The sequence below is a fragment of the Odocoileus virginianus genome, chromosome 31 (genome assembly GCF_023699985.2).
Source record: "Odocoileus virginianus isolate 20LAN1187 ecotype Illinois chromosome 31, Ovbor_1.2, whole genome shotgun sequence".
Lineage (NCBI taxonomy): Eukaryota > Metazoa > Chordata > Mammalia > Artiodactyla > Cervidae > Odocoileus > Odocoileus virginianus.
Window position 1 is genome coordinate 12,511,942 of NC_069704.1, and position 15,410 is coordinate 12,527,351.

The 15,410-nt window shown below is 40.1% G+C and overlaps 1 protein-coding gene and 1 non-coding gene across 11 annotated transcripts in view; one reads left to right on the forward strand and one right to left on the reverse strand.

Moving 5' to 3' along the window:
- Positions 1-15,410, reverse strand: part of PALM2AKAP2 (PALM2 and AKAP2 fusion) — a 538,506-nt gene that overhangs the window by 79,678 nt on the left and 443,418 nt on the right. The window lies entirely within an intron of this gene.
- Positions 10,530-10,632, forward strand: LOC139032515 (U6 spliceosomal RNA). The gene has a single exon (XR_011485057.1). It is a non-coding gene; the product is annotated as a U6 spliceosomal RNA (small nuclear RNA).

Here is a 15,410-nt window from a genome sequence, read left to right on the forward strand (position 1 = left end):
GGATCAGTCGTGTCTGACTCTTTCTGAGCTCATGGACTGCAGCCTGCCAGGCTCCTCTGTCTATGGGATTTTACAGGTCAGAATACGGGAGTGGGTTCCCATTCCCTTCTCCATGGGATCTTCCTGAGACCCAGGGATCGAACCCACATCTCCTGCGTCTCCTGCATTGGCAGGTGGATTCTTTACCATCTAAGCCATCAGGAAAGCCCATCCTTCCAATATAGTTACACTGAAAATTTTAAAGATCAATATTATTATGATTACATAACACTACTTTCAGGTGAACCACATGGTAAAGTATAATGACTTTTCTGAATATCTTACTGCTTTCTCCAAAATTGATAATAATCCTTTGCCCCCTTTACTTAGTATTTTATATATTTCTCAGTAGTTAAAGCCCCAAATTTTAACTATATCTTTATCAGATATTCTATTAATTCCACTTTGGGAGAGAAATCACTTCCTGAGTCTGCTGACACATTTTGGGAGCAGAGCTGCGATTTCCCACAGACAGCTTCTAGAAACCTCCTTTGTCTCTTTCATGCCGGATCTCCTATTTCCTGCTTCACTTGTAGCTTTCTCTCCTGGCTTACTCTTTTTATTTCAGTGAACCATCTCCCTCCAGCTGGTTCCTGAAAAACTTGTATGTCTGACAAAGTCATTATTCTACCCTCACACCTGATTAAGAGTTTGGCTGGATAGAAAGTTCTAGCTTTTATTTTCCTCCAGACTATTAAAGGCAGTGCTCCATAGCCTTCTAAATGCCAGCATCGCTGCTGGGATGTGAAGACCCATCCCTGATCTCTGCATGTGATCACTTTTTTTTTTTCACCCCTGGAAGACTATAGGATCTTCTCTTTGCCACCAATGGATTCTTAAAATAAAACTTTGGAGGACAGAAAGCAGACACATAAGTAATAAAAAAACAAAAACACAAAACATTGCAGACCTGACAGGATCTAAAGCTGTCACTGGGGAAGGCTCAGAGCCAAACAATTCATATGAAAGACTGCAATAGATTCAGGAATGTTTAGACCTTCTCAAAACAGACCAGTCCTCCTGTTTTAACTATACATCTCCTTCAACTTGGTACCAAAAACTGTATTGCTGTCATCTCCTTTCCTGTTGTCCTCATGCTTATGGATTTATGTCTTCACAAAAACTGCCTTAAGTGAAAGAAGCCAGCCACAAGAGAACAAATATCAGTGATTCCACTTACACGAGGGACTTGGAGGAGTCAAACTCACAGGAGACAGAAAGGAGCTGATGGTTGCCAGGGGCTGGAGGGAGAGAGGGATGGGGAATCTGAATATAATGGATACAGAGCTTCAGTTGGAAAAGATGAGAAAGTTCTAGAAAAGGATGGTGGCGATGCTTGTAACATGAGAATGTACTTACTGCTAAACTGTACACTTCAAAATGGTTAAAATGGGAAACTTGATGTTACACATGTTTTACCACAATAAAGTAAAAGTACAATAAAACCTCCCTTTGAAATGTTTTGTTTGGTTAGGAGCAAAGGAAGATGCAAGAGTTCAATCCCCCTCATTATGCAGAAGTCTTTTGCAGATAATTTTTTTTTTTTTAACAATTCCATTCTTTAGGGCAGATCAGTAGTTCCAAACCTTAGGATAATAAGAATTTTTGTAAGGGCTACATACACAAAACCTTGTGTTTCTTCTATAGATTGTACTTCATGGGTGATTCTAGGGGTGACCTTGATTTACTACACAACGCTTCTCCCTTTAGAGTCTGACCCTCCCATGTTAAGATATTACCTTCGGTTGTATTACAAAAGTGTAAAACGAAGAGCCAGAGAAGTGATGTTCTGGAGTAGGACACAGGTTCCTTTCTTGATTCCATATATTAAGAAGGCTCAGGTTGGTGGCAAAGGGCTTTAGCTACTAAATGAAATGCAGATGGAAGAAGCAGGCCATGATGGAGAAGGCTGGGTGGGTTGGAGGTAGTGCGGGCATGAAAACGTTCCTTCAGATCTCTAATATCTGAACTGCACAGACTCGGTGAAACTCCCAGCATCGATGAAGCACAAGAAGAGAAGGCAATGTGAGGTTCCAGTTCATACAGGGGAGGATTTTCTGTCACCTGGGCACCGTCCAAATAAAGTGTGGATGACCACTGGAAAATCAGGCTCTGGTTGCTGGCAGAAAGACCGCTTGGGAAGGGGAAGCTGGGGGACTAGTTGACCTTTAAGAGCCCTTTCAGCCCTGGGACTGTCTGTGAAAGGTTCATGCCCACAGACCATAAGCCCAAACTGTAAATAAACGCTGTGCCCCACTAAGCCAGGTAGAAAATGTGGTGTGCCCTATTTTAAGAACATAACCCACCAAGAAAAACAGGTTCCTAAGAAAAGGGATATATGATTACAGGCAACATACAAGCCACAATTCGAGTCCACCCTTGCCTTTCCAAAATTTCTCTTTTTAACAATGTGAACCTCCAAATGCAAATGACAGTAATTCTCGAAATGCTCTCAGGCAAGTAGTCAATGTTTACCCCTGAGAAAAATATCACTGGCTTCATTACTTCCCATCAAGAGGGAAACCTTCAACCTAAGCTAGTAAGGTTGATTTTCCAAAACAGATATCTTCTAGAAGGCTTTGGAAAAGTAAGCAAACAAAGTGTCACAAGAATCACCTTTTCTTGTTTATGAAAAGGTACACAGTCTTTCTCCAACACTCCCAAAGCACTTTCTGCATGTTACCGGGTTGAAGCAATATTTCTTTCTACTTACTGCCTTCACTTTATTTTTCAGTTATTTTTAAAACTTTAGTCCTTTTTAAAAACTGAAGTATAATTGAGTTACAATGTTGTATTAGAATTCCCTGGCGGTTCAGTGGTTAGGTCTCTGCACTTTTACTGCAAAGTCCTGTTAGTTTCAGGTGTACGGCACAGTGATTCAGGTATATATATAAATATAAAAGTTTTCAGATTCTTTTCCCTTATAAGTTATTATAAAACATTGAATATAATTCCTTGTGCTATACAGAAGGTTGCATTCACTTCTTTTTGTAATGGACCTTCCATTTTATCTCTAGAAAGATACAAAATAACACCACCACAGACTCTTGAACTTTCTGTTTACTGGTTTCCTGAGCTCAAAATACTTTCAACATTCAGCCTATGCGATTCTTTCTAAGTTACCAGTGGGTACAGCTTTTGCAAACAGAGGGATCAGAAAAATGACTGGGGAAGACAGTGCTCTAAACACACGCTTCCCACATCCAATCATAATCACAATGTGTGCTAAGTAGACAGGCTATACTGTGCTCCCATCTTTTACCCTAGTTGACATCACATCTCTATGATTTTGATTATTAAAACTATCAATCTTCTTGGCAACTTCTAGAGAATCTTTTCCTAATGGTATAAAATGTAAAAATGAAAACTGATGGATTACATGACTTCCCCACCCCCCCAATTGTTGTTTTTTTTTTTTCTTTTCAAAAAACAGAAGTCACTGAAGACCTTGCCTGCCAGTATGCCAGTGACTCCAACTGGTCTCTCTTCTGGGAGGCAGCAGGTTAACACTAGTGATGAATTACGTGTTTATATCCCCAGGGCTGCCTAGCACAGTGCCTTGCATATGGTAGCTGTCAGAATGTTAGGTTCATGAAACTGAATGATGAAGAGAGGGAGAAGAAAGGTACTTTTTGAGATAGGGAACCTCAACCTCCCAATCCAAGTCATCATCTATCTCTCCCCACAGGCAATAAGTACAGAGAGACACGCACAGTGAGGTGCTGTGCATCCCCCTAAAATGCAGCAGGATGATGCTGTCCATTCAACGGCCAGATCAATGATTCTGTCCAAGTCTTTTCCATACGATTCCTCATGAGAAAACCAAAAGAAACTGGCAATTAACCTAACATCTCAGTTTGAAGATTAAAATAAGCTACGTAGAGGAATTCCCTGGCAGTCCAGTGGTTTAGGACTTTAAGCTTCCACTGCAGGGGGCACAGGTTTAATCCCCGGTCAGGGAACTAACATCCCAAAGGCGCATGGCCAAAAATAAAATTTTTAAAAGCTACATGTTTTTACTCCTTGCTGTACAACAGAAAGGTATTATTTGCTGCCTTTCAGAAGAAATGTTGACCGCAGCCAGGAGATTCTGTGAGACTTCATCAAATTCTACAAATGGGAAATGATAATTCTTGGCAGGTTGATACAGAATAATCACTGAAGGCAACAAAGCACTGATTTTGAAAGCAAACCTCTTTATTCAGCCATGGTTGGAGTGCCCAGGGAAATATTTCAAATTAAGTACGCAAATTTCCTAAAACTAGTTGTCATATGGGGTTGCTTTCATGGATCAAATAAAAATAAATGCACTGGCTGGAGGGTCAAGAGGCTGCCACTACCATTTTCCACATCACAAATAATATTCTTGGAGCAAACCCCATGTGTATCCACAGGCTGGTTCTTATCTCAGTTACAGAGTAGTTGTTTACTTTTGAAAGAACAAATGTGTCCTCAGCCCTTACTTTTTAAATTATTTGAGTCAACAATAATGTAAGAGTGCAAATGAGACAGCCTTCTAATTAAAACAAAAGCAGTCTAAATCCCCAAGGAAAGTTTTTATTAAAAATCACCGTCACTGCAAGAGAATGAAAATCAAATAGCCAACTGATACCTAATACTATGAATATCTAAAAAAATTTTTTGCATGAATTTGCAGCTAAGAATTCTTTTCCCAATCTGCTTTTTATGTCATTTCAGAATGCTACAAAAACAAAATTAAAAATTCACAGATGCTAAATATACCATGATCTTTTTTAAAGTATAGGAATATATAACTTTAGAAAAATTCTCCATAGGAAAATATGGACTGACAGAAGAAATTCTCATTGTATTTGCCAAGCAGTGGTGGCCCTAGTGGTAAAGATCTCACCTGCCAATGGAGGAGACATAAGAGACTCGGGTTCTATCCCTGGCCCCTGGAGGAGGGCATGGCAACCCACTCCAGTATTCTTGCCTGGAGAATCCCATGGACAGAGGAGCCTGGTGGGCTACAGTCCATAGGGTCTCTGAAGAGTCAGACAGAACTGAAGCAACTTAGCACGTATGCATGCATGCACAACCATACCTACTAAGTGCCAGGCCTAACCCACTGGTGTCTTTCTCAAGATATCTGAGGATTCAAAAATAGATTCTTGTGTGGCCAACATAATGAAATCCCCGTCCCCCACCACCATTTCCAGAAGTATACTGACTGTCTAAATCAGGGGTTGATTAAGAAAAACAGCCCATGCAGGAACCAAATCTGACTGCCACGGGTTCTTGTAAATGCCATTTTATTGGAACAAAGCCACACTCTTTTATTTACATATTGTCTGTGGCAGTTTTCAAGTTCTAGAGGCAGAGCAGAGGCCTGTAACTGCAACATGGACCACATGGCCAGCAAAGCCTAAAATATTTACTGTCTGCTCTTTACAGAAACGTTTGCTGGTGCCTGGTCTATATCAAGACATATCCTGGGGTTGATTCAACATTTGCCCGAACAGGTTTGGACTTCTGGGTATAGTTATGAAACAGACAGCGGATCTCAGGAACAAGAGCCCTGACCTGCAAGAACAGAGATGTTCTCCCAGCCTCGCACACACAGCCTGGGAAGCTCAGTTTCTGAGCCGGGGATTTCCCATCTATCTACGGGAAGAACTAATACCTGCCTTACCCAGCTCACAAGATGTGAAAGTGATTTTGCCACTGCATAGCACAGCCTCAAGGTGAATGTAAGGTCACAATAAACATAAAAGTGAACACTGAATTCAGGCTTAGAACGAGCCCCGCTAGGAGCCTTCTATGTGTTATTTCATCTAGTCCTCACAATCACCCTATTAGATGGGTACCGCTATGATCCCCCTCTTACAAACAAAGGAATCAACGCTCAAAGAGGATTGCCCACTGTCATGCAGTAAGTGGTAAGCCAAGACTCAAACCCAAGAGTCAGCTCCTGTGTTTATGTTGTTAATTACCAAGAGCACTGTTTCTCAAAACTCTGACTGAGGGCTCGCCACCAAATCTATCCACTCCATAGAAAGAACAAACATCTATTAGTATCATTTCTGAGACAAGTGCCATCATACCGTCTGTATGACTGCCTTGAAAGTGCAAGTGAAAGTTGCTCAGTCGTGTCAGACTCGTTGCAACCCCTTGCACTGTACAGTCCATGGAATTCTCCAGGCCAGAACACTGGAGTGGGCAGCCTTTCCCTTCTCCACGGGATCTTCCCAACCCAGGGATCAGACCCAGGTCTCCCACATTGCAGGAGGATTCTTCACCTTATTCGTGTGCTAAATGTTAAGAACTGCCCATACAATAAACATTCAAGCTTTATCTATACAGGCAGTGAAAGGGAGCCCCAACAAAGATACAGGTATCTTACCTCAATAGAGGCCAGGATCAATTTCAAATGAACAAGCAACCCAGAACAGCTGGCTTGCCTACACACTCAGAAGCAGCTTTGGTGACCCTGCCTTCTCTGTACTTCTAAACATGTGCGCATAATTTAGGACCCTGCATTTTTACATAACACAGCCCATCTAATAGAAATATAAGAGAAAAACTTAAAAACCAGTAACAACATAAAATATATTCCATAGGTGCCTGTGTGGCTTTTTTATTGCCCTTTTCACTCTTCTGAAAAGCAGTTTGGAAACACATTGTCATACCCAAGCCAATTTACCCAGCATTTTCTTTTCTTTTTTTTAAAAAAGAAACCAAGCAGTTTTTTTGTGTTGTTTTGTTTTTTTCCTTATTAGAGGGTAATTTACCCAGCATTTTTACTTCCAGAATTTCATTAGACAAAAATAATCAGGAATGCTTACAAAAGCTTTAAGTGTAAGACTGTTTACTGCAATATTATTTTTGAAGGCAAACATCTGGAAGCCACCAAACCACCCAACATAAACCATTATCTCAATAAATTTCAACGGGATGTTTCGTAGCTACTATGACCATGCGTGGGGGACGCTGCCTGTACTCTCCATAAATGTCAATGTCAAGAGAAGGGCTGAAAAACTTTTCCTGATGAAAAGAGGCTAAGGCGACACTACATCTAAATGACACTGAACTGGATCCTGGTTTTGAGGTTAAAAAAATATTGCTATGAGGGGCATTTTGAAGAAAAATATATGAAAAAGGAGTTTATATATTAGTACTGTATCAGTATCAAATTTCCTGAATTTTCAAACTTTATTTTGATTATATAAAATAACATAAAAGAGCATGAGGTCTGCAACTTATTTTTAAATGGTTCAGAAAAAGGAGTATTAAAAATAACATCTAAATATGTATAAAAAAATAGTCACTCAGTCGTGTCTGACTCTTTGAGACCCCATGGGCTGTAGCCCCCCAGGCTCTTCTGTCCATGGGGACTCTCCAGGCAAGAATACTGGAGTGGATTGCCATTTCCTTCTCCAAGGGATCTTCCCGACCCAGGGATCGAACCTGGATATCCCCCCCCCCCGCCCAGAGGGGCAGATTCTTTACCGTCTGAGCCACAAGCTTTCAAATATGTATAATAATACATTATATATGTAAATTCATATATACATGAATATGAAGAGAAAGCAACTATGAGAAATGTTAACCATTGGTGAAAGCAGCATGAAAATTCTTTATACTAGTCTTGCAACCCTTTTCTAAGCTGAAAATTATGTTAAAATGAAAAACTTAAAAATGTCTGACAAACCTCTGAGGTTTGACAGAAAACAACAAAATTCTGTAAAGCAATTTATCCTTCAATTAAACAATAAATTTTTTTAAATATCTGAAATTTTATTAATGAGAAATTGCTTATGCTAAAATGAATAAAAACAGAAAACTAACGTTTTTTGATATTTAATATTTTTGAATTTGTAGTAAAAACTATATATTCAGGAGGATATCTCAAGGGTGGGTACAGTTTAAAAATATATATATTAGAAATAAATAAGCCTAAATATTACCAGTGGCCTATGGTTTCTGAGTGGTGATATTTTATTTGAACTTTATTTTCTTCTTATTGTTTTATACTTCTTGTGTATCTACGGTTTTTATAGTAGTTATTTTCATAATCAGGAGAACAAGTATTATAGATAAATTATAAGCTTATATGAATCACATACACATCTAATTTAGTCTTCAAACACTTCTATGTACAGGCTTAATACTTCATGTCAGAGGAATTTGAAGATAAGACCTCTAAGCCCTAAACAGATTAAATACTGTTTACAGCAGCAATTTCACATTAGTAAATTTCACAACATATTTGAAATTACTTTCCACTCAAATCTCAGAAAAGCGGGGGCAGACTACAGGATCGGTGCATGAAATACTGGCACTCTGAGCCTCAGCTAGAACTTTCTCAGGCTTGTAAAACTGACCGCAGAAATCACTGTCCCCGTATGAAAGAGCATATCCTTCTAGTTCATCTCCTACAATAATGTCTTTTACCTTAAGACATTATTGGAATGCATGTGCATATATATTTTTTTCTAAACCGCTGGAGCCAATTGTAAACCTAAGGCTCATTATTCCTAATACTTCAGCGTACATTTCCTAAAAATAAGGACTTTTTTTTTTAACCTACCTAGCCACAGTACAGCTTCCAAATCATAGAATTAACACCGATAGAATCTCACCATCTAAACTTTAACAGGTATCTCAGTGATATTGTTATCAACGAAATGGTTCAATCTAGGATCCCATGCGGCATTAATTCTCATGTTTCTTTAGTCCCCTTCAATTTGGGGCACTTTCTTCGTTTTTCATAATCTTGATGCTTAAAAAAAAATTACAAGTCAGTTATTTTGTTGAATGCTCTTCAATTTGGCACTATCTGATATTTTCTCATGGTTAGATCCAAATTACTGGTTTTTGCAGGAATATCACAGAACATTTGATGCTGTGTTTTTCTCTTGCTCGTTTCATTGGATGGTGATCAATGTTAGCTTGCCTAATTACTGATGGTGTTAATTTTTAATTTGTGACTAGGATGGTGTCTGCCAGGTTCCTCCACTTTGTATTTACTCTGTTCCCTCTGTAATTAATACGTATTTTGTGGAGAGATACATTAAGCTATATAAACACCCTGATGGAACAACAGGACAGTTAAAAGTTTATGCTAAGTACCAATCAATTTACCCTTCAGAAAAAAGTTAATACATCTGTATAATATATTTGCTACTTACATTTAAGAAATATAGTACTCCCCAAATTGTTTTCAGAACCTACACAGAGAAAAGACTTTCAAGGGAAATTTTTTATACAGAAGTGATGATGTCTGGTTGTGAACCTGAGTCTCTGGAGAAACTGTGAAAACCTAATATTACTTGCCCTTCAGTTCTATCCTTGGAGCTGGCATCTAAAATACATTCTTTGAAAAAAAATAATTTTATTGAAATATAGTTGATTTACAAGGCTGTGTTAATTTCTGCTGCTGCTGTACGGCAAAGTGACTCAGTTAGACACATTCTTTTTCATATTCTTTTCCATTACAGTTCATCACAGAATATTGAATATAATTCCCTGGGCTATACATTAGGACCTTGTTTATCCTTCCTATATATAATAGTTTGCATCTGCTAATCCCAGACAGAGGATGAGATGGTTGGATGGCATCACTGACTCAATGGACATGAGTTTGGGTGGACTCCGGGAGCTGGTGATGGACAGGGAGGCCTGGCGTGCTGCGGTTCATGGGGTCGCAAAGAGTCGGACACGACTAAGCGACTGAACTGAACTGAACTGAATCCCACGCTCCCAATCATTCCTTCCTCCATTTCCATCCCCAGTGGCAAGCACAAATCTGTTCTCTACATTGGGGAGTCTATTTTTGTTTCATAGATAGGTTCAATTTGCGTTGTATTTTTGATTCTACATATAAGTGATATCATATGGCATTTGTTTTTCTCCTCTGATTTACTTCATTTAGTATGATAATCTCTAGGTCCATCCACGCAGCATGCAAATGGCATTATCTCATTCTTTTCAATGTGTTAGTAGCTCAGTCATGTCCAGCTTTTTGTGACCCCACGGACTATAACCTGCCAGGCTCCTCTGTCCATGGAATTCTCCATGCAGAAATATTGGAGTGGCTAGCCATTCCCTTCTCCAGGAGATCTTCCCATCCCAGGGATCAAACCTGGGTCTCCTGCATTGCAGATAAATTCTTTACCGTCTGAGCCGCCAGGGAAGCCCTCTTTTTAATGACTGAGAAATATTCCACTCCAGTTAGAACCAGACATGGAACAACAGACTGGTTCCACGCTGGGAAAGGAGCACATCAAGGCTGTATATTGTCACCCTGCTTATTTAACTTATATGCAGTGTATATCATGCAAAATGCAGGGCTGGATGAAGCACAAGCTGGAATCAAGATTGCCGGGAGAAATATCAATAACCTCAGATATGCAGACGACACCACCCTTATGGCAGAAAGTGAAGAGGAACTAAAGAGCCTCTTGATGAAAGTGAAAGAGAAGAGTGAAAATGCTGGGTTAAAACTCAACATTCAAAAAATGAAGACTGTGCTCACTTTGGCAACACATACACTAAATTGGAACACAGAGAAGATTAGTATGGCCCCTGCACAGGGATGACATGCAAATTTGTAAAGCGTTCCACATTTTTAGGTTTGACAGAAAACAACAAAATTCTGTAAAGCCATTATCTTTCAATTAAAAAATAAATAAATAAATAAATAAAAACGAAGATCATGGCATCCAGTCCCATCACTTCATGGCAAATAGATGGGGAAACAATGGAAACAGTGACAGACTTTATTTCCTTGGGCTCCAAAATGACTGCAGATATTGACTGCAGCCATGAAATTAATAAACTCTTGCTCCTTGGAAGAAAAGCTATGACCAACCTACACAGCATATTAAAAAGCAGAGACATTATTTTACTGACAAAGGTCCGTATAGTCAAAGCAATGGTTTTTCCAGTTGTCATGTATGGATGTGAGAGTTGAATCATAAAAAAAGCTGAGCAATGAAGAATTGATGCTTTTGAACTGTGTTGTTGGAGAAGACTCTTGAGAGTCCCTTGGACTGCAACGAAATCCAACCAGTCCATCCTAAAGGAAATTAGTCCTGAGTATTCATTGGAAGGACTGATGCTGAAGCTCTAATACTTTGGCCACCTGATGCAAAGAACTGAGTCACTGGAAAAGACCCTGACGCTGGGAAAGATTGAAGGTGGGAGGAGAAGGGTACGACAGAGGATGAGATGGTTGGATGACATCACTCACTCGATGGACTGGACATGAGTCTGAGCAAGCTCTGGGAGTTGGTGATGGACAGGAAGACCTGGCATGCTGCAGTCCCTGGGGTCGCAAAGAGTCAGACCTGACTGAGTGACTGATCATGACTGAGTGATTGAACTCAATTGAACTGAATATTCCACTATATATATGCACCACATCTTCTTCATTAAAATACATTCTAGACTCATGTAAACTTCCTTGTTTGTTCCTTCAACAAAAGTCTTTTAACTGAGATAAAGCAAGCTAGGCTAACCGTGACCCAAGTCTGTGGATCACAAATAGGTCTTTGTAGAACACACTATAAACGTGTCAGCCATGGCAACGCTTAGGCCAGGTCACGAGACTTGTTTCAAATGTTTCAGTTGAGAGGGGCTTCAGGAACTCCCATGGGAGATCAACCCTTAGTCTTTTTACTCAAGCATTTTCCCCCCAAAGCTTTGTGTTTATCTAAAAACATAAGACCAGCGATGACGCATTCTTGCTCAGAACAGGGACTCTGTCATTAAGATGGATGTGCAGATAGAAGCTTCGGGGTTTCACACAAAGGCTCATTCTGTGCTTGAAAATTCATGATGAGGTTATTCTGAAAGCAATACAGAATCAATTGTAATTTTCCTTTCATGTACCTGGCAAGCACAGTGGTAGAAATCTTTCCTAAGGCAATACTTAACAGTTTGCGCTGGTCGCTCGTGTGAATTCCTGGACCTAAGGATAAACAGGGATGTATTCCTACTCTTCCTGATTGTCTCAGATTTCCATTTTCTAATGAAATGTTCTCTATAGAGTCTCACATTGAAGTTGACATGCTAAGTTAAGCAAGGAATGAAAGAGGGAAGCCAGCTGGGTGAGCCCAAGAAAGAGGGTCATTTGTGGTATTGACCAAGGTGAAGTTGGGGCCAAACTCTAGAGGGGAAATGAATTAAGCAGCCCACAAGAAGAGAGCAAGGTTTAAGGAAGAGTCAATGAAGCAAAGTGGTCTAAGAGCTGGCTGCTCTCTGAGGTGGGCTATCTAGGCAGGCATCAACACGGACAGATTGTGCCTCGTGGTGGTCCACACACCTCCAGAGCATTTACACCATATAAACACTGCTTCCCCAAACAAGACAGGGCTCCTGCACATAAGGAGGACTGCTTCCTAATTCTGTCAACCAACGTCCTCCCCATCCTCATCCCCCTCCCTTCCTTCAAACCCTTGGTGCCATTCTCAGACCATGGAGACAGGTCATGTCTCCTGGGCATGTCATGACCACGGACAGGTCATGTCTCTCAGGCCCACCTCTGGGTTTTTGTTTTTTTTTTTTTTCCTTTTCCACAAATGACACCACAGGCAAATTCTGTCAGCGGCATGATTCTAGAACAGCCCAAACTTAGCAGCAGACAGTTTTGGGAGACCTCTGATCAATCAGGGACTGTCCCACTCTGCTTGGTGACGTGCCGGGCAAGATGTGGAGCTGGTCCAGAGTGAGTCCATCACTCCAAACCACCCCAGCATAGCTGCAGGGTGTATGGAGAGGCTCCTTTTGCCCTCGTGGTCTAAGCTCAGCTCTGCTCCGTCCTTCACACACAGGCAGAAAGCCCAGGGCTGCAATGAGCCCTGCTTCAGAGCTAACAGCCTGGTCCTAGACATCCTGGCCTGGTCCTGGACATCCCAGCCTGTTTCTCTTATATGCCGCCCTGGCTGATGGGCATGGGTTACTATTTACAAGAAACAAGAATTCACTGGGTAAATTCCCAGAGCATAAGCTAAGGGCATATCCTGAAAGGCTGCCATGGAATCCTGCCCTCACTCACAGCAAAGAAAAAGACAAAAGGAGCAAGAGTGGGAAGGGAGCCAACGAGGGGTCACGTGAAAGGTCAGGGAAGAACAGATGTGTCTCTTCTTTGTTGCCCCCCTCCGCCACTGCCCTCAGAAGTCCTCACCGGCCCTGGACCACCGGCAAGCACCCCCAAATCCATTCTCTAGTGGCCACCTGGGAAATGTAACTAAATGATAAAACTTCTTTAAAAAGTCTGAATGTTACTACCTTAGATCTGGTTTCTTAATAGGGCATCTAAATGCATGCACGTAAGGATGACTGTTTCCTAATTCTCTCTCAACCAACATTGCTCTCAGTCAACCTGATCCTTTCATATTTCAGTATTATTGACAGTCACTGCTGCACTGGAGGTGGTAGAATTTATTCTTCCAATTTTCCCATTTCTTCTATTTCCGGTTTTTACCTAGATTATAAGACTACTAAGTTGCCTAATAATAAAAATACATAGACAAGTAAAACAGATGACATATGCCTGCAGTTTTAATGAAACAAGATAAATCCTGAAAATGTGTGCAGAATGACATGTATCACCACCAGGCATCTGAAGTTGTTGACTGAGTTAAATTTTACACAAATGTCAGCTTCTTTTTTCTTAATCATTCAAAGACAACAAACAAAAAGGCATAGTCTGTCACTTTAGGAAGTAGAAAACTGGGTTGAAGTCTATGGAAAATGATGAAGATTAAGATTTTCTCATTTTTCTCTTCCATTTCTCCACTCCACCTCTGCCATGTCAATGGTTTGTTTTATGATGAAACATGGTTAAAAGTTATTTTACCAACCACCTTAAGCGATACACTTCCCTGAATGTAGTATTATATTGGTTCAGAGAAAATTTATGATAATAAAAAACTGGAATACAATTAAATAATAATATGAACTAATAATAACTCACCCCTCAGTGTTTCCCTCTGCTCACTCTCTGCACTATATATACTGCCACGAAAAAATCATAAGTATTTTTTCTTACTTATAATGATCTTATAGATCTTGTATATTATTAAATGAATCATATAGAGTCCAAGGCAAAATAGTTAATATCACAGTGATATCCAGAACACAGGTATCCCAAAAGTCATCCACAGGTCCTTAGAACTCAATAATATTACTGCAGTCTAAGTGAATTTTATAGAGTTTTAGCCAAAATTTACCCAATAAGAAATGATAACAGTACTAAAAACCCTGAAAGTGTACTCATGTTCTATGCATCAGTGAGGCAGGGCAGTTGTTGTGCAGAAAAGTTTCTAACCTAAAAATAATTGATCATCAATGAAAGAAAACCAGAAGGAGGAATTATACAGGACCTGACCCCACGAGCAACAGAAGAAAGTCAACTGAGCCAAGAACTGCCAAAGACTTCAAAAGATGAAACACATCCTGTGGGGGGGTGCTCAAGTAAGAAGGCTTTCCAAAGTCAGCGAGCACTTGTAAAATTTAAGTAAATGCAGAGCCATTTTCATCTTTATAGTTTCCTTGAGAAAAGAAAACATTTGGGACCACTCCATAATATCCATAAAAATTCTATTTTATCCTGTATTACAAGCTGAACAGTTACTATTTACTATCTATTAGATTCTTTATATTTCCTTGCTGTATTTCAGTCTCTAAGTCATGTCCAACTCTTTTGTGACCCATGGATTGTAGCCTGCCAGGCTCCTCTGTCCACTGGATTTTCTAGGCAAGAATATTGCGGTGGGTTGCCATTTCCTTCACCAGGGGATCTTTCCAATCCAGGGATCGAACCCCAGTCTCCTGCACTAGCAGGCAGGTTCTTCACCACTGAGCCACCAGCAAAGCCCCCTTTATATTTTAGGTTAAACTATATGAAATTTCTAATACCTGACCATCGTATATAAAAATGGTAATTTCCAATGGATTCTACTAATTCACTGCATCTAATGTCTAATTCAAGCTTTGCAAGGTGGGAATTAAAATTCCCATTTGCAGATGAAGAAACAGAAGGAAGAAGGGCCATGTGTCCCAAGGTCAGGAAGGTACCAAGAAGCACCAAGTTCCCACCTGGGTCTCACAGACCCCAAAGCCAAAGGTCAGGAGCCTTTCTGTCAGCAGTACAGCCAGAGTTATCTGGGCTAGTCCAGGCAGTTAAACATGCATTTAGTAGAATAGAGGGCTTAAATAATCACACTTAGTCTACTAAGTTTTTGAAATATACTTTATACCACATGTCAGTTTATGTATCACTTTGACCAAATTACTTAAAAACACAAGTATTCTGATCTGTAAAAATGAGAGGACTGAACTAACAAAGGCACATAAAGGACAGAAACGGTATGGACCTAACAGAGGCAGAAGATATCAAGAAG